A 20,357-nucleotide genomic window follows, 5' to 3' on the forward strand; every position below is an offset into this window, starting at 1 on the left:
CAGAGGAGTAGATGTGATCTATATGGACTTCGACAAGGTTCCCCATGGGAGACTGGTGAGCAAGGTTAGATCTCATGGAATACAGGGAGAACTAGCCATTTGGATACAGAACTGGCTCAAAGGTAGAAGACAGAGGGTGGTGGTGGAGGGTTGTTTTTCAGACTGGAGGCCTGTGACCAGTGGAGTGCCACAAGGTGCTGGGTCCACTACTTTCAGTCTATTACATAAATGATTTAGATTTGAACATTGGTGATATAGTTAGTCAGTTTGCAGATGACACCCCAAAATTATAGGGCTAGTGGACAGAGAAGAAGGTTACCTCAGATTACAAGGGGATCTTGATTAGATGGGCCAGTGAGCTGAGGAGTGGCAGATGGAATTTAATTTAGATACATGTGAGGTGCTACATTTTGGGAAAGCAAATCTTACCAGGACTTATAAACTTAATGGTAAGGTCCTAGGAAGTGTTGCTGAACAAAGAGACCTCGGAATGCAGATTCATGGCTCCTTGAAAGTAGAGTCATAGGTAGATAGAATAGTGAAGAAGGTATTTGATATGCTTTCCTTTATTAGTCAGAGCTTTGAGTATAGATGTTGGGAGGTCATGTTGTGGCTGCATAGGACGTTGGTTAGGCCACTTTTGGAATATTACGTGCAATTCTGGTCTGCTTCCTATTGGAATGATGTTGTGAAACTTGAAAGGGTTCAGAAAAGATTTACAAGGATGTTGCCAGGGTTGGAGGGTTTGAGCTACAGGGAGAGGCTGAACAGGCTGGGGCTGTTTTCCCTGGAGCGGAGGCTAAGGGGTGACCTTATAGAGGTTTATAAAATCATGAGGGGCATGGATAGGATAAATAGACAAGGTCTTTTCCCTGAGTTTGGGGAGTCCAGAACTAGAGAGTTTAGGGTAAGATGGGAAAGATATAAAAGTGACCTAAGGAGTAACCTTTTCGTGGAGAGGGTGGTACGTGTACGGAATGAGCTGCCAGAGGAAGTGGTGGAGGCTGGTGCAATTGCAAAATTTAAAAGGCATTTGGATGGGTATATGAATAGGAAGGGTTTGGAGGGATAAGGGCCGGGTGCTGGCAGGTGGGACTAGATTAGGTTAGGATATCTGGTCGGCATGGACAGGTTGGACTGAAGGGTCTGTTTCCGTGCTGTATTTCTCTATGACTCTATGACAAGTAAGACAATACAACAGCTGATACTGAAAGCTAGAAAAGTGTTACTAAAGTGCGCATATACATTTATGAGGTTCAGAGTTGACCAAAGTGAAAGGCAAATTCCTGTAGGTGACTGAACCATCCAAGTTCTTAATATTAACATCATGTCAAGAGTTTAAGGTGAGCAGAATCTTTTTCTAAACATCATATGTTCTGAAAAGACAGAACTACACCTAATTAACATTGTGTATCCTGAAAGATATACTTCAGCAAGTGGTGCATCTGACAAGACATGGTATTATAGTGTATAATGGATCACCAATTTCATGCATGGATAGAGTCACACTGCAGTGCTAATATGCAGGTCCATGTTAATTTCCAAAAATCTTCTACCTATGAGTATTCTGACTTTGTCTGCACCAAGAGCTGACTGGCCATGTCCAAGCTCTGGGACTAATATGCATGGCTGCCCCAAACTGACTGTACCGTGACCCCTGAGTGAAGACTTGACTAAGAACGGCTGAGAACTATGACCAGCCTCCTTCGTTGTCTCAGTACTAAATGGCATGGCTGTGCAACAGTGCTGTGAGCTCAGAATCTCTGACTAATGGGCGAGGTGTGAAAAGGCAAGGCAGGCTCAAAGTAAGTAAGCGCTAAGAGAGCAAGCGAAAAGGCCAGAGATACAGCCTGATACAGCCATGAGCTGGATGTATGTCCCTGGTTGCACTGTCCTTGCTGCAGCATTACACTGATAGTAGTCAGTGCACTCCAAGGAACAGTACTGAAGTATAAAAGTGTACTGTAAGTATGATAAACCATGAGGGTTCTTAGAGTCTGGCATATGTAGGATGCTGATATCCCTGGATGTGACCGATAACCAGGGAGCATTCTCTGAAATGTTAGTGCCCAGTGTGCAACATAGAGGTCCTTTGGTCACAAGAGGTACCTGCTCACATTTCCATGTCGAGAATTCTCAAAGTCTAGTTTGTTCATGGAGGATGGTAGGATTGGCAGGTGCATATTAATGAGGCGAGATGTGCTGTTAACAAGGTCATTAAGCAATAATCTCTCCGAATTAACAATTCATCTGAATCTCATCTGAATACCTAAACTTAGTTAAAAGATGCAGCAAGTTGCTCCCAATATTGAGGTGTTGTACATTTTACACAATTCTTTCTTTTTTCCTGACATAACCCATGTCATTTGGGTCCCTATAAGATTCTGCCCATAAACTGTGATAATATGTGCCTATGCAAAAATATACATAACTGTTTAGGATTAGCTTTAGTTTTAGAAAAAGAGCATTTTGCGTTATGTCTAACCTTTAGTATATTAAAATTTGTTTAAGAGGCATGCTCATGAAAGCATTATTGCTTCATAGCAAGTGATCTAAAGGTATAACAGGCTTTTGCTCCATCTTATTTCAGATCACTTGAAGCATAACACTGCACTGGAAACGTGCTGTTTTGTTGTATCCTAACAGCATAATATTAGCCAAGACACATGGCTAAATATTATAATGTTTATAGATAATAATTGGTTGTAATAAATATCTGTTGGCTTCTTCAATACCACACTGTCCATGTCCAGTTTCTGATGTTACAGGAGTTAACATAAACATTGGTCCATCAGGCAAAGCACCTTGCTGGAGGCAAACTCATACCACAACCTGTGGTTGGAAGAGGTCAGCAGTGACCCAATCTCATGTATCCCTCAAACCTGACTACAATGATAGCAAAGTTTGGTGTAAGGGAAAAGACATAGCTAAGTTTATTCCTCATTATTGCACAACTATATTGTCTGACGCATTTTGGATGGTATACACTAAAATCCTGAATTTATGATATATCTGTAAATTCTGGAAGGTACCATTTAAAACATTGGGTACAATCTTTTTACAAACTCTAACATTGTGACAAAAGTAGATGTCATATGTTCCACACAGCAAAGGTGATGGTCGAGGAACATCAAGAACATGTGAAGGCTTCTATAATCCTGCTTAGACAGTTTCTCAGTAAGTCAATATCAATGGATAGAGTAAAGGCCCCGAGATTGCTCAGTCTCATCTCCCAAATGTTCTGTTCTTAAATAATGAATCCAAAATGCTGTATAATTAGGCATGAAAACTCATTCCTGATTACTTAACAGTGATGTTTCTGTGTTTGCATACTAGCTGAAAATTAATTGATTTGCAAACTCCAAGGGCTGAATCTTATCAGAAATCAGCTGAGGATATTTTTTGTTGAGTTTCATGGTGGGTCCCTCTCTGTTAGACTCATTGAGTTTTCCATTGCTACCATCCCAAACTGGCTATATTAGCCATGCACCACCTTCCTAGAGTACCCAACTTATCCTATGCAATAAGTGGAAAGTGACATTCTTGATCATTGCATAGCATTTGTATAGCATCTACAACAAGACAGAATCTAACCATTGACCTTTGACATTCACTGAATCAAACACAATCAATATCTTGGGGTTACCATTGACTAGAGATTTATCTGTATTAGCCATATAAATACTGTGACTCCTCGAGCAGGTCTGATACTAGGAATTCTTCAGCAAATAACTCATCCCCTGACTCAATAAATCTTGTCCACTATCGACAAGAAACAAGTCAGGTGTGTGATGAAGTACTCCCCACTTGCCTGAATGACAGCAGCTCCAACAACACACAAGAAACTTGACACCGAACAGAACAAAGCAGCCGCTTGATTAGCACCATATTCACACACACTCCTCCACCCCTGAAGCTCAGTAGCAGTGACATGTCTCATCTACAAGATGCACTGCAAAAATTCACCAAGCCTCCTTAGACAGCACCTTCCAAGCCCAGGGCTACCAAAGTGAAATCTGGAATATCACGGACAGCAAATACATATTAACAGCAGAGAAAGGACAAGGGAACAATCTTGTCAGACTACTGAGAAAATGAGCAGTACTTTATAAAGTTACACCTAGATGTATTGCATTAGGTTGATATGATGTGGATATAAGAGAGTCAGAATTGACAAAACAATATCCTTATCGGTTGAGCCCAGAAACACAAGTTTAGGTGGAAATAGAGATTCAGTACATGCTGGAAAACCACTTGATTGAACCAAGTCAAAGCAGCTGGAGTTCACTAATAGTGTTGGTTCTTAAACTGGATGGATCAGTAAGATTTTGTATACTTCATAGAAAGGTGAACATAGTCACAAAAACAGATTTCTACTGAATTCCATGGTTAGAAGATTCCATTTGAAGGGTTCTTCTCGAAGATTGATTGATTGAAGGCATACAGAAAGTGCCATGAACATCAAGGGCTAATAAAATTTCTACATTTGTTGCACCAGATAGGTAGTACTGATGTCAGGTGATGCCAATCAGGTTAAAGAACACAACTACATTCCACAGGTTTATGAATCAAGTCATAACTAAAGTTCATAACTGTATTATATTTGGATGATATTTGTAGTTCATACTAGCATTTTGAAAAGCATGTAAGACAATTCAAAGATCTGTTTAAGCAATTACACTTAAATAGTTTAGTAATAAATTTAGCAAAAAAAGTAAATTTACAAAAGCAAGAGTGACTTACTTGGGACATGTAATCAGACAAGAATTGGGACTGCCAAGAACAGCAAAAGTAAAGGCTTTAATATAGTTTCATGTTCTAAAACTAAAACTAAATGAGAATGGGAGTTTTTAAGGAATGTCTGGATCTTACCAGAAACATAATTACAGTGTGGTAGCTGTAATATAAAACAACCTTGCTGAAGAATCAAGCAAAAGTGACATGGTCAGCAAAATGCCAAGCATTTGAGAAGCTGAATGCAATATTACTGAATGAACCAGTGTTGGCTAACCCTTCTTTTTCCAGACATTTCAGACCAGCAATTGGTGCTGGTGATCCGGAACTTGACTCATCAATTTACAGCTTGATGAGTCAGGATTAGACAAGCTGGGGGATGCTTCTCTAAGAAACTAAGGTATTATTAGATGAAGTATTCTACTCAAGAAAAAAGAGACTTCAAGATTGTTGTTAGCACTTCAGCATTTTGAGGTCTATATCCTACGTGGAAACAAGAAAACACAAACTTAGACTGACCAACCACCACTCATAGAGTCATAGAGATTTACAGCATGGAAACAGACCCTTTGGTCCAACTCGTCCATGCCGACCAGATATCCCAACCCAATCTAGTCCCACCTGCCAGAACATGGCAAATATCCCTCCAAACCCTTCCTGTTCATATACCCATCCAAATGCCTTTTAAATGTTGCAAATGTACTGGCCTCCACCACTTCTTCTGACAGCTCATTCCATACACATACCACCCTCTGTGTGAAAAAGCTGCCCCTTAGGTCTTTTTTATATCTTTCCCCTCTCACCCTAAACCTATGCCGTCTAGTTCTGGGCTCCCTGAACACAGGGAAAAGACCTTGTTTATTAATCGTATCTATACCCCTAATGATTTTGTAAACCTTTATAAGGTCATCCCTTATAGGAGCTCAAATCCTCCAACCCTGGCAACATCCTTGTAAACCTTATCCGAACCCTTTCAAGTTTCACAATATCTTTCCAATAGGAAGGAGACCAGAATTGCGCACAATATTCCAACAGTGACCTAACCATTGTTCTGTACAGCAGCAACATGACCTCCTAACTCCTGTACTCAATACTCTGGCCAATAAGGGAAAGCATACCAAATGCCTTCTTCACTATCCTATCTACCTACGACTCCACTTTCAAGGAGCTATGAACCTGCACTCCAAGGTCTCTTTGTTCAGCAACACTCCCTAGGACCTTACCATTAAGTGTATAAGTCCTGCTGAGATTTGCTTTCCCAAAATGCAGCACCTCACATTTATCTGAATTAAACTCCATCCGCCACTTCTCTGCCCATTGGCCCATCTGGTCAAGATCCCATTGTAATCTGAGGTAACCTTCTTTGCTGTCCACGACACCTCCAATTTTGGTGTCATCTGAAAACTTATTAACTATACTTCTTATGCTCACATCCAAATCATTTATATAAATGATGAAAAGTAGTGGACCCAGCACCGATCCTTGTGGCACTCCACTGGTCACAGGCCTCCAGTCTGAAAAACAACCCTCTACCACCACCCTCTGTCTTCTACCTTTAAACCAGTTCTGTATCCAAATAGCTAGTTCTCCCTGTATTCCATGAGATCTAACCTTGCTAATCAGTCTCCCATGGGGAACCTTGTCGAATGCCTTACTGAAGTCCATATGGACCACGTCCACTGTTTTGCCCTCATCAATCTTCTTTGTTACTGCTTCAAAAAACTCAATCAAGTTTGTGAGACATGATTTCCCACACACAAAGCCATGTTGACCATCCCTAATCAGCCCTCGCCTTTCCAAATACATGTACATCCTGTCCCTCAGGATTCCCTCCAACAACTTGCCCACCACCGACGTCAGGCTCACTGGTCTATAGTTCCTTGACTTATCCTTACCACCTTTCTTAAACAGTGGCACCACCCTAGCCAACCTCCAGTCTTCTGTCACCTCACCTGGGAGTATCGATGATACAAATATCTCAGTAAGTGGCCCAGCAATCACTTCCCTAGCTTCCCACAGAGTTCTAGGGTACACCTGACCAGGTCCTAGGGATTTATCTACTTTTATGCGTTTCAAGACATCCAACACTTTCTCCTCTGTAATATGAACATTTTCAAGATGCCACCATCTATTTCCTTGCATTCTATATCTTTCATATCCTTTTCCACAGTAAATTCTAATGCAACATTCTCTTTTAGTATCTCCCCATTTTCTGTGGCTCCACACAAAGGCTACCATGCTGATCTTTGAGGGGTCCTTTTCTCTTCCTAGTTACCCCTCTGTTCTTAATGCATTTGTAAAAACCCTTTGGATTCTCCTGAACTTTATTTGCCAAAGATATCTCATGTCCCCTTTTTGCCCTCTGATTTCTTTCTTAAGTATACTTCTAATGCCTTTATACTCTAAGGATTCACTCGATCTATCCTGTCTATACCTGACATATGCTTCCTTCTTTTTCTGAACCAAACCCTCAATTTCTTTAGTCATCCAGCATTCCCTATTCTTACCAGCCTTCCCTTTCACCCTGACAGGAATATACTTTCTCTGGACTCCTGTTATCTCATTTCTGAAGGCTTCCCATTTTCCAGCCGTCCCTTTCCCTGTGAACATCTGTACCCAATCAGCTTTCGAAAGTTTTTGATTAATACTGTCCAATTTAGAACTTCAACTGTTAGATCTGGCCTATGTTTTTCCATCACTATTTTAAAATGAATAGAATTATGGTCACTGGTCCCAAAGTGCTCCCCCACTGACACCTCAGTCACCTGCCCTGCCTTATTTCCCAAGAGTAGGTCAAGTTTTGCACCTTCTCTAGTAGGTACATCCACATAGTGAATCAGAAAATTTTCTTGTACACACTTAAGAAATTCCTCTCCATCTAAACCTTTAACACAATGGCAGTACCAGTCTATGTTTGGAAAATTAAAATCCCCTCCCATTACCACCTTATTATTCTTACAGATAACAGATCTCCTTACAAATTAGTTTCTCAATTTCCCTCTGACTATTCTCAATTTCCCTCTATCTATAATACAATCCCATTAAGGTGATCATCCCTTTCTTATTTCTCAGTTCCACCCAACTAACTTCCCTGGATGTATTTCCTGGAATATCCTTCCTCCGTACAGCTGTAATGCTATCCCTTATCAAAAACGCCACTCCCCCTCCTCTCTTGCCTCCCTTTCTATCCTTCCTATAGCATTTGTATCCTGGAACATTAAACTGCCAGTCCTGCCATCCCTGAGCCATGTTTCTATAATTGCTATGATCCCATGTTCCTAACCATGCCCTGAGTTCATCTGCCTTCCCTGTTAGGCCGCTTGCATTGAAATAAATGCAGTTTAATTTATTAGTCCTACCTTATCCCTGCCTGCCCTGATTATTTGACTCTCTTCTGCTCTCAACTGTACCCGTCTCAGATTGATCTCTTTCCTCACTATCTCCCTGGGTCCCACCTCCCCCACCTAACTAGTTTAAATCCTCCCGAGCAGTTCTCGCAAATTTCCCTGCCAGTAATGTTCCTGGAACATTAAGCTGCCAGTCCTGCCATCCCTGAGCCATGTTTCTGTAATTGCTATGATATCCCAGTCCCGTGTTCCTACCCATGCCCTGAGTTCATCGGCCTTCCCTGTTAGGCTCCTTTCATTGCAATCAATGCAACAATTTACTTTATCTGTCCTGCCTTGTTCTCTGCTTTGTTCCTGCCTGCCCTGACTGTTTGACTCGCCTTTGTTCTCAACTGCATCAGTCTCAGATTGAAATCTTTCCTCACTATCTCCCTGGGTCCCATTCCCAACACCACCCCCCCCCCCCCCCCCCCCCCCAACCCCCATCACCTTACCAGTTTAAATCCTCCCAAGCAGCTCTAGCAAATCTTCCTGCAGTATATTAGTCCCCTTCCAATTTAGGTGCAATCTGTCCTTCTTGCACAGGTCACTTCTACCGCAAAAGAGCTTCCAATGATCCAAAAATGTAAATCCATCTCCCATACACCAGCTGTTCTGTCCTCCTATTCCTGCCCTCACTAGCTCGTAGCACCAGGAGTAATCCAGATACTACTCCTGTCGTGGGCCTCCTTTTTAAATTTCTGCCTAACTCTCTGTAATCTCCCTTCAGAAACTCAACCTTTTCCCTTCCTATGTTGTTGGTTCCAATGTGTACAATGACCTCCTGCTGGACCCTCTCCCCTTGAGAATATTCTGCACCCTCTCTGAGACTCTTGCTGAGATATTTTTATCATCGATAGTCACAGGTGAGGTGCTGGAAGTCTGGAGGTTGGCAAACATGGTGCCACTGTTTAAGGTGGTAAGGACAAGCCAGGGAACTATAGACCAGTGAGCCTGACATCGGTGGTGGGCAAGCTGTTGGAGGGAACCCTGAGAGACAGGTTGTACATGTATTTGGAAAGGCAAGGACTGATTAGGGATAGTCAGCATGGCTTTGTGCATGGGAAATCATGTCTCACAAATGTGATTGAGTTTTTTTGAGGAAATAACAAAGAGGATTGATGAGAGCAGAGTGGTAGATGTGATTTGTATTGACCTCAGTAAGTCTTTCGACAAGGTTCCCCATGGGAGACTGATTAGCAAGGTTAGATCTCACGGAATACAAGGAGAACTAACCATTTGGATACAGAACTGCCTCAAAGGTAGAAGACAGAGGGTTGAGGGTTGTTTTTCAGACTGGAGGCCTGTGACCAATGGAGTGCAACAAGGATCGGTGCTGGGTCCTCTATTTTTTGTCATTTACATAAATGATTTGGATGCGAGCATAAGAGGTACAGTTAGTAAGTTTGCAGATGACACCAAAATTGGAGGTGTAGTGGACAGCGAAGAGGGTTACCTCAGATTACAACAGGATCTGGACCAGATGGGCCAATGGGCTGAGAAGTGGCAGATGGAGTTTAATTCAGATAAATGTTAGCTGTTGCATTTTGGGAAAGCAAATCTTAGCAGGACTTATCCACTTAATGGTAAGGTCCTAGGGAGTGTTGCTGAACAAAGAGACCTTGGAATGCAGGTTCATAGCTCCTTGAAAGTGGAGTTGCAGGTAGATAGGATAGTGGAGAAGGTGTTTGGTATGCTTTCCTTTATTGGTCAGAGTATTGAGTACAGGGGTTGGGAGGTCATGTTGCAGCTGTACAGGACATTGGTTAGGCCACTGTTGGAATATTTTGCGCAATTCTGGTCTCCTTCCTATCGGAAAGATGTTGTGAAACTTGAGAGGGTTCAGGAACGATTTACAAGGATGTTGCCAGGGTTGGAGGATTTGAGCTACAGGCAGAGGCTGTACAGGTTGGGGCTGTTTTCCCTGGAGCATCAAGGCTGAGAGGTGACCATACAGATGTTTACAAAATTATGAGGAACATGGATAGGGTAACTAAGCAAAGTCTTTTCCCTGGGGTTGGGGGAGCCCAGAACTAGAGGGAATAGGTTTAGGGTGAGAGGGGAAAGATATAAAAGAGACCTAAGGGGCAACGTTTTCACACAGAGGGTGGTACATGTATAGAATGAGCTGCCAGAGGAAGTGGTGGAGGCTGGTACAATTGCAACATTTAAGAGGCATTTGGAAGGGTATATGAATAGGAAGGGTTTGGAGGGATATGGGCAGGGTGCTGGCAGGTGGGACTAAATTGGGTTGGGATATCTGGTCGGCATGGACAGATTGGACAGAAGGGTCTGTTTCCATGCTGTACATCTCTATGACTCTATGACTATGACTCTATGAGACATCCTTGATCCCAGCACCAGGGAAGCAGCACACCATTCTGATTTTTCGCTGCTGGCCTCAGAAATGTCTGTCTGTACCTCAGACTAGAGAGTCCCCTGAGACAATTGATCTCATTACATTAAAGCCAGTCTCAATACCAGAAACTTGGCTGTTTGTGCTACATTCCCCTGAGAAACCATCACCCCCTACATTTTCCAAAACAGTATACTTATTTGAAATGGGGCTAGCCACAGAAGACTCCTGCTCTACCTGCCTACCTCTCTTACCTTTCCTGGAGTTAACCCATCGATGTGACTATCTGAGACATTCCCCCCTTCCTTGAACTGCCATCCATCACACTCCCTTGCACTTGTAAATTTCTCATTGCCTCTAACTGTCTCTCCAACCGATCTATTTGATGTGATAGGATTTGCAACCAACAGCACTTATTGCAGATATAATCCTCAGTAACCTGTAAACTGTCCCTAAATTCCCACATCCGACAAGAACAGCATATCTCTCTACTCTGGGTCATTTTTGCATTTTTCAATCTGCAGACCCAGAAAATAGCACTGTCTTATTCTTCTACAAAACACTGCTCTAGGTTAAGTTAATACTTTTGGCTTACATTTTAAGTGTAATCAAGAGACATAGCTCAATAAAACATATAATCAAGAAAGAACCTGGATTATTCACTGCAGCAGACTTATTTTAAGACCACAGTTAAAACATCCACTTGTCTGTTTCTGTGCTGTGACCTTTCCCAACAGGTTCCTCCAAGATCAGTTGTGAATTTCACTGATTTTTAATTTTCCCAGACGCATTCCGTCTGAAGTCTTTAAAAATCAGAATGAGAGACTATACAGAATGAGAGCCCTTTGTTGAAAACCTTTGATGTAAAAATTGTCCATACTACTGAAAAGATAATATAATTTGGATACTTTATTCTGAATGTTAAATATTATAAGTTATGACATAAGAAATTCTAAGACTCTAGCTACGGATTAAGGGCAAGAAGAAGAATGGATGCAAGTAAGTCTTGTTTTGTTGCTATATATTATGCAATTAAATGCATTTTTTTAAAATGGTATTTTGTTCTCCTAAGGATAGAGACATGTAAGAACCATATCTTTTTAGTTTTGTGTCTTTAAAAGACATAGGCTACAAGGAGAAAGAACTTTTTTAAAACAATGTGATTTACTAGGTGGCTGCATAATTTCACAGCAAGAAATTCAATATCTATTGTGAACTCTGCTTTCTTTTTGGTAACATACAAATGATTGGAGGCCAGGGATTTGTTTACAAGTGAAGCTTATTGTTTCTCTGCTAACTGAGTGGGGTAGCATTGATATGAGGTACACACACACACACACACACACGTTCCCTGCAACAGAAGCTGCCTGCTGTCTCCATTAAAAAGAAGCTCCATTTAAGAAGAACAGCCCAGTTACCTTTTCTGCAGTAATGGCTGTGAGCTGTGACTTTAAAAGCTATCAGACTTGTGAAGGAACACGCTTAAGGCATAGGGTGGGTGTCCACACAAATTAAATTTTGACCTGTTTCTGTATGAGTGTAAAGTCATACCCAAAACTAAGAACCGCACACATTTTGTTTCCAACTATTTTGTTTCCAACTTACGTGTTATGTAGCATATAGTTTGATGAAAATATAATAGTTTTGCTAAGACCTATGACATAACATGAAAGGATTAGTGTAATGAGTAGATTATTTCCCAATAAGCAAAAGGGGAATGGTTTCATAATTATAATAATGATGAATAACATCAAATACTTAAGGCAAGCTCATGTCAAGTTTCAACAGAGTGTGGAAAGTACATCATTAAGGCATATACTTAATACTCAGTGTGTTGAATAGCAATGCCAACTGCATAAAGTAGAAGCAGGGTTATCATTACTGTCGAGTCAGAATTGATATTATTGATGGTATCAGGGAGGTGTACTGGTATCCATCTGGGCACTTCTCATGCAAGACTAGTTGAGGCGATGGCCCAGTAGTATAATCGTTGGACTGTTAATCCAGAGATTGAAGTAATGTTCTGGAGATCTAAGTTCAAATCCCACCCTGGTAGATGGTGGAATTTGAATTCAATAAAAGCCTGGAATTAAGAGTCTGAAGATGACCATGATTCCATTGTGGATCATCGATACAAACCTATCTGGTTCCTTTAGGGGAGGAAACTGCCATCCCTACCTGGTCTGGCCTACATGTGATTCCAGACCCACAGCAATGTGGTTGACCCTGAACAGACCTCTGGGAAATTAGGGATGGCCAGTGACGCCCCTAACCCTATGAATGAATAAAACAAAAATATCTGGTTAGGCTACTCAAAATGTGGGCCCTGGTCATTCCATTAGATCTATCCAGAGAAACTAGGAGCGAGGCATGTATGGGACATGGTGGGAGGGAGTGAAAGAAGAAAGAGACTCAAAAACCTAGTTGTGTAGTTGGGAGTTGCAGGTAATGGGGAAATGGTTGAAAGGGTGACAGTTGTGAAGGGGACAACATTATTTGTAGGGAGGAGATATGACAAAGCACAGAAGGAAACAGAGTAAGGCGGGAGGGGATGTGGGCATGTGCTTTGGCTTCAAGGAGGTGATGGTTATGACCACTCTGGCATGGTCATTCATATCTCTGAATGGAGTGCCAATTTCTCTTTGCCCCTGGTTGCATGCTCACGGTCCTGAGAATGAATAACTGGGGTGAGGGTGTGCAAGTGTGTACATGTCTCCAGCAGACACTAAGGGTGGGGGACCTTGACATTGCAACCAGCTAATCACAGGTTTGGGGTAAATGGGTCCCTATCCCCATATTTGCATTCCTACAGCTTCAGGGCCATAATGTTCGAATTACCTGCCTGCCACTTCTCATAGAGAGAATCCACTGAATCCCAACAGCATGGAAACAGGTCATTCAGCCCAACAAGTCCACACAAACCCTCCAAAGGGCATCCCACCCAGATCCATCTCCCTACTGTATAACCCTGCATTTCCCATGACTGACCTACACATTCCTGACACTGTGGGCATTTTTGCATGCCCAATCCACCTAAATTGCACATCTTTGGTTTGTGAGAAGAAACCAGAGCACCCGATGGAAACCCACACGGGGAAAATGTGTAAACTCTACACAGACAGTCACCCAAGGGTAGAATCGAACCTGGGTCACTGGCACTGTGAGGCAGCAGTGCTAACCACTGAGCCATTATGCCACCCTTCTATTTCTCTCTGGGGATTTAGACAAAATCCCTGATTGCTGAAACTATCGGACCCTTCCTACCTGGGTTGAATAGATTCCTGGTCTCCAGTAGTCCTCCGTGTGCCAGCTAACTTTGGCTGTGTTTTAACCTTGACCAGCTGCAGAGCTATTGCACCGATGTGCTGACCAATGCGTGCTCCCGACCTTTCCAAACCTGACAATGTGTCAGTATCCAGTGCTACGGCACTTTCTATGAGGTCATGGTACTCTCGTTCTCAGGGGTCCTTCTGGCACAGCAGCCTGTGTCTCTCCTGGGGCCAAAGCTATCCTGCTGGCACCTACAAGATACAAAAGGAGAAAAGTACATGTGCCCAGTGTGCATAAATGGTCTGCAATAATTGACATTGACAGCCGAGTTAATATGAGAGCTGGAATGGAATTCAGAATTGCACTTACTCAGTTGGCAGGACATGGATATTTTGAAATCTTTGCAGATGTCGCACTGCCCTGTTGTGGGCTTTTTTTTTCTCCCTAGGAATGAGAGAAAGGAAGAGATTGAGCGAGATGAAAGTGGTTGGCACAGATTTTAATGCCAACAGATACAGGTGAGGTTGCCCAGGTGAGTGAGTAGGCAGGACAGGGGCCATGCAGAGAATAAATGGCGTCGGGGCTTTGTTAGGGACTGAGAATGAGTGAGAAAAGGTTTTGCAGGTAATAGTGAGACTGGCAGAGCATGAACCTCAGTAGGAGGTGTGTACTGAGGCATAAGTAGAATGCATTAAATCAATTCCAGTGTGTATACACACACACACACACACACACACACCCACTTCCCATTGCTGCTGCTACAGAACCTACTGGCACTGACACCCACCTTCCCTCCCCATGATGGACCCAGTTTCTCTCACCCATGTCAACCTACTCTAAACTCTGCAATTCTAACCTGACTACATTGCATCCTCGCTCGCAACTTCACATCCTGACTCCTTCCAACTTGGCACCCCACCCACTGGCATCCTACCCACCTGGCACCTTATCCCCACTACCCATCCCAGCACCCTGACTGGTTACATGGACCTTTACATTTCAGAATATGACAGCTGCCCACTGTTGAAAGGGGACATGGTTGACCTTCCTCTGATAGGTCTGTGTTACCTAAAGAACTGTCAGAATGGGAGCACAGCTCCATATTTGTGAAGGAGCCCTGAGTGGAATACTCTTCCCGAAATGTGAAGATCCCTTCTTTTGTTTAAAAAAAGAATAGTCAGCATGAGATTGCCACTCATTGACCATCTAGCCCAATATTTTATAGTCCTAGGTGTGAATTAAGCAGATCTGCACCATGTTCAGCATGTGGGACCTTGGAAGGTGATGACAACTTTGGCAATTGCTGTGGTTAGCACTGCTGCCTCACAGCGCCAGGGACCCGAGTGCAATTCCACCCTTGGGCGACTGTCTGTGTGGAGGTTGCACATTCTCCTCGTGTCTGCGAGGGTTTCCTCTGGGTGTTCCGGTTTCATCACACAGTCCAAAGATGTGCAGCTTAGGTGAATTGGCTGTGCTAAAGTACTCCATAGTGTTCAGGGGTGTATAGTTTAAGTGCGTTAGTCATGGAATATGTAAAGCAAAAGGATAGGGGAATGGGTCTGGATGGGTTACTCTTCGGAGGGTTGGTGTGGACTTGTTGGGCCGAATAGCCTGTTCACACACTGTAGGAACTCTGATTCTATGATGATGAACCAGACTCAACCTTTCCAGGTCATAATCCAAGATGGAGGACGGGAAAAATTTCTGGCTGTAAGAGCTGCTCCTTTTTTTGAGGTATTTTAGGTGTTGGAGGTGATTTCCTCGAATTCCAGGAGCAGCAATTACTGTTTTATATGCTGTTGCATTGTTATGGAACTTTGGGAAAAAAAGTCAAAACGACAACAGTTTAAAAGGGAGAAGAGCAGACAAAGGAAGCACATGGTGAGAACAGTGCAGGAGAGAGAGAGATAGAGAACCTGCACAGTTACTACCTTTGCTGTTTGAATTCGTGTATCGCTGGACATCGGAGTGCATCTGGGAAAATTAACAAACAGTGAAATTCACAACTAATCTTGGAGGAACTGTTGGGCGAAGTTCACAACACAGAATTAGATAAGTTAATTATTGTTTTAAATCTGTCCAAGAGAAAGGCTGCAGTAGTGAGTATAGTGGATTCTTTCTTGATTATATGTTTTTGGAGATAAGTCTCTTGATTAAACTTAAAATATAAGCATAGCTATTAATTTAACCTGGGGCAGTGTTTGTAGAGGAATAAGACGGTTTTATTTTCTGGGTCTGTAGATTGTGAAGGAGCAAAAATGGCCTTTGCAGTGATATGTACTTCTTGTCAGCTGCGGGAGTTTAAAGAGAGTTTAAGGGTTACTGCGGATTATAACTGCCATAAATACTGTTGGATGCGAATCTTATCAGATCGAGTGGATCAGTTGGAGAGACAGATAGAAGCGATGAGGAATTTGCAACAGCAACAGTATGTGATGGATGGCAGTTATAGGAAGGGGGGAAAGTCTCAGATACAGTCACATAGAAGGGTTAACTCCAGGAAGGGTAAGATAGGTAGGCAGCTAGTGCAGGAGTCTTTTGTGGATATACCCATTTCAAACAGGTGTACTGTTTTGGAAAACGTAGGAGGTGATGGATTCTCAGGGGAACGTAGCATGAACAGCCAAGTTCTGGTATTGAGACTGGCTCTAATACAACAAGGGGTACGTCGGCTTCCAAGAGATCAATTGTGTTAGGAGATTCTGTAGTCCGAGGTACAGACAGACGTTTCTGTGGCCAGCAGAGAAAAAGCAGAATGGTGTGTTGTTTCCCTGGTGCCAAGATCAAGGATGTCTCAGAGAGGGTGCAGAATGTTCTCACGGGGGAGAGAGGCCAGCAAGAGGTCATTGTCCACATTGGAACCAACAACATTGGAAGGGAAAAGATTGAGATTCTGAAGGGAGATTACAGAGAGTTAGGCAGGGATTTAAAAAGGAGGTCCTTAAGGGTAGTAATATCTGGATTACTCCCAGTGCTATGAGCTAGTGAGAGCAGGAATAGGAGGATAGAGCAGATGAATGCATGGCTGAGGAGCTGGTGTATGGGAGAAGGATTCACATTTTTGGATCATTAGAATCTCTTCTGGGGTAAAAGTGACCTGTACAAGAAGGACAGATTGCACCTAAATTGGAAGGGGACTAAAATACTGGCAGGGAGATATGCTAGAAACGTTTGGAAGGATTTAAACTAGTAAGGTGGGGGGAGGGGGGTAAGGTAAGACCCAGGGAGATAGTGAGGAAAGAGATCAATCTGAGACGGGTACAGCTGAGAACAGAAGTGAATCAAACAGTCAGGGCAGGCAGGGACAAGGTAGGACTAATAAATTAAACTGCATTTATTTCAATGCAAGAGGCCTAACAAGGAGATGAACTCAGGGCATGGTTAGGAACATGGGACTGGGATATCATAGCAATTACAGAAACATGGCTCAGGGATGGGCAGGACTGGCAGCTTATTGTTCCAGGATACAAATGCTACAGGAAGGATAGAAATGGAGGCAAGAGAGGAGGGGGAGTGGCATTTTTGATAAGGGATAGCATTACAGCTGTGCTGAGGGAGGAGATGCCTGGAAATACATCCAGGGAGGTTATTTGGGTGGAACTGAGGAATAAGAAAGGGATGATCGCCTTATTGGGATTGTATTATAGACACCCCAATAGTCAGAGGGAAATTGAGAAACAAACTTGGAAGGAGATCTCAGCCATCTGTAAGAATAATAGGGTAGTTATGGTCGGGGATTTTAACTTTACAAACATCAACCGGGACTGCCATGGTGTTAAAGGTTTAGATGGAGAGGAATTTGTTAAGTGTGTACAAGACAATTTTCTGATTCACTATGTGGATGTACCTATTAGAGAAGGTGCAAGACTTGACCTACTCTTGGGAAATAAGGCAGGGCAGGTGACTGAGGTGTCAGTGGGGGAGCACTTTGGGGCCAGCACCAAAATTCTATTCATTTTAAAATAGTGATGGAAAAGAATAGACCAGATCTAAAAGTTGAAGTTCTAAGTTGGAGAAAGACCAATTTTGATGGTATTAGGCAAGAACTTTCGAAAGCTAATTAGAGGCAGATGTTCACATGTAAAGGGATGGCTGGAAAATGGAAAATCTTCAGAACTGAGATAACAAGAATCCAGAGAAAATATATTCCTGTCAGGGTGAAAGGAAAGGGTGGTAGGTATAGGGAACGCTGGATGACTAAAAGAATTGACGGTTTGGTTAAGAAAAAGAAGGAAGCATAAGTCAGGTAAAGACAGGATAGATGGAGTGAATCCTTAGAAGAGTATAAACAAAGTAGGAGTATACTTAAGAGGAAAATCAGTAGGGCAAAAAGGGGACATGAGATAGCTTTGGCAAATAGAATTAAGGAGAATCCAAAGGGTTTTTACAAATATATTAAGGACAATAGAGTAACTAGGGAGAGAATAGGGCCCCTCAAAGATCAGGAAAGCGGCCTTTGTGTGGAGCTGCAGAAAATGGGGGAGATACTAAATGAATATTTTGCATCAGTATTTACTGTGGAAAAGGATATAGACTGTAGAGAAATAGATGGTGACATCTTGCAAAATGTCCAGATTACAGAGGAGGAAGTGCTGGTTGTCTTGAAATGGGTAAAGGTGGATAAATCCCCAGGACCTGATCAGGTGTACCCGAGAACTCTGTGGGAAGCTAGAGAAGTGATCGCTGGGCCTCTTTCTGAGATATTTGTATCATCGTTAGTCACAGGTGAGATGCCGGAAGACTGGAGGTTGGCAAACGTGGTGCCACTGTTTAATAAGGGCAGTAAAGACAAGCCAGGGAACTATAGACCGGTGAGCCTGACCTCGGTGGTGGGCACGTTGTTGGAGGGAATCCTGAGGGACAGGATGTACATGTATTTGGAAAGGCAAAGACTGATTAGGGGTAGTCAATATGGCTTTATGCGTGGGAAATGAACTCACAAACTTGATTGAGTGTTTTGAAGAAGTAACAAAGAGGATTGATGAGGGAAGAGCAGTAGATGTGATCTATATGGACTTCAGTAAGGAGTTCGACAAGGTTCCCCATGGGAGACTGATTAGCAAGGTTAGATCTCATGGAATACAGGGAGAACTAGTCATTTGGATACAGAACTGGCTCAAAGGTAGAAGACAGAGGGTGGTGGTGGAGGGTTGCTTTTCAGGCCGGAGGCCTGTGACTAGTGGAGTGCCACAAGGATCGGTGCTGGGTCCTCTACTTTTTATCATTTACATAAATGATTCGGATGTGAGCATAAGAGGTACAGTTAGCAACTTTGCAGATGACACCAAAATTGGAGGTGTCGTGGACAGCGAAGAAGGTTACCTCAGATTACAACAGGATCTGGACCAGATGGGCCAATGAGCTGAGAAGTGGCAGATGGAGTTTAATTCAGATAAATGTGAGGTGCTGCATTTTGGGAAAGCAAATCTTAGCAGGACTTATACACTTAATGGTAAGGCCCTAGGGAGTGTTGTTGAACAGAGACCTTGGAGTGCAGGTTCATAGCTTCTTGAAACTGGAGTCGCAGGTAGATAGGATAGTGAAGAAGGTGTTTGGTATGCTTTCCTTTATTGGTCAGAGTATTGAGTACAGGAGTTGGGAGGTCATGTTGTGGCTGTACAGGACATTGGTTAGGCCGCTGTTGGAATATTGCGTGCAATTCTGGTCTCCTTCCTATCGGAAAGATGTTGTGAAACTTGAAAGGCTTCAGAAATGATTTTAAAGGATTTTGCCAGGGTTGGAGATTTGAGCTATAGGGAAAGGCTGAACAGGTTGGGGCTGCTTTCCCTGGAGCGTCGGAGGCTGAGAGGTGACCTTATAGAGGTTTACAAAATTTTGAGGGACATGGATAGGATAAATAGACAAAGTCTTTTCCCTGGGGTCGGGGAGTCCAGAACTAGAGGGCATAGGTTTAGGGTGAGAGGGGAAAGATATAAAAGAGACCTCAGGGGCAACGCTTTCACGCAGAGGGTGATACGTGTATGGAATGAGATGCCAGAGGAAGTGGTGGAGGCTGGTACAATTGCAACATTTAAGTGGCATGTGGATGGGTATATCAATAGGAAGGGTTAGGAGGGATACGGGCCGGGTGATGGGAGGTGAGACTAGATTGGGTTGGGATATCTGGTCGGCATGGACAGGGTTGGACCAAAGGGTCTGTTTCCATGCTGTACATCTCTATGACTCTACTCACTTAGATGCAACATCAGGGATAGCGTATATCCATATAAACCCACAATCTGAGATACTCTGGAATCAATGTGCAGATAGCAGTAATAGCTTAAAAAAAACAAGAGTACAAGGGGTAGATCTGGAATTATTTTTGGGAAATGAATCTGGGCTCATGGAAAGCTACTAGTGGGAAAGTTGAGTAGATGTGATCCAAATTCATTTATATTTGTAGTAGAAAGGACAAAGATAGACCAAGAGTAAAATTATAAACTGGGAAAAGACCAATTTTACTAAGTTGATATGTGATTTAATAAGAGTGTACTAGTACAAGCTACTTGAAGGTAAATCAGTATTAGACTCATGGAATATATTGAAAGAGGAATTGGACAAGGTTCAAAACAAATATATTCCAAGTAAGGAAAAGGGTGAGACTCTCAAAT

At 42.7% G+C, this 20,357-nt stretch overlaps 1 long non-coding RNA gene across 1 annotated transcript in view; it reads right to left on the reverse strand.

Annotated features, from left to right (window-relative positions):
• Nucleotides 1–14,185, reverse strand: part of LOC140485477 (uncharacterized) — a 35,653-nt gene extending 21,468 nt beyond the window's left edge. Inside the window, exons 1-2 of the long non-coding RNA XR_011962342.1 lie at nucleotides 14,116–14,185; nucleotides 13,741–13,997 (exon numbers count right to left, since the gene is read on the reverse strand). This is a non-coding gene — a long non-coding RNA (uncharacterized lncRNA). The remainder of the gene's footprint in view (nucleotides 1–13,740; nucleotides 13,998–14,115) is intronic.
• Nucleotides 14,186–20,357: the final 6,172 nt, after the last annotated feature.

Source organism: Chiloscyllium punctatum, chromosome 14, assembly GCF_047496795.1.
Source record: "Chiloscyllium punctatum isolate Juve2018m chromosome 14, sChiPun1.3, whole genome shotgun sequence".
Classification (NCBI taxonomy): Eukaryota; Metazoa; Chordata; class Chondrichthyes; order Orectolobiformes; family Hemiscylliidae; genus Chiloscyllium; species Chiloscyllium punctatum.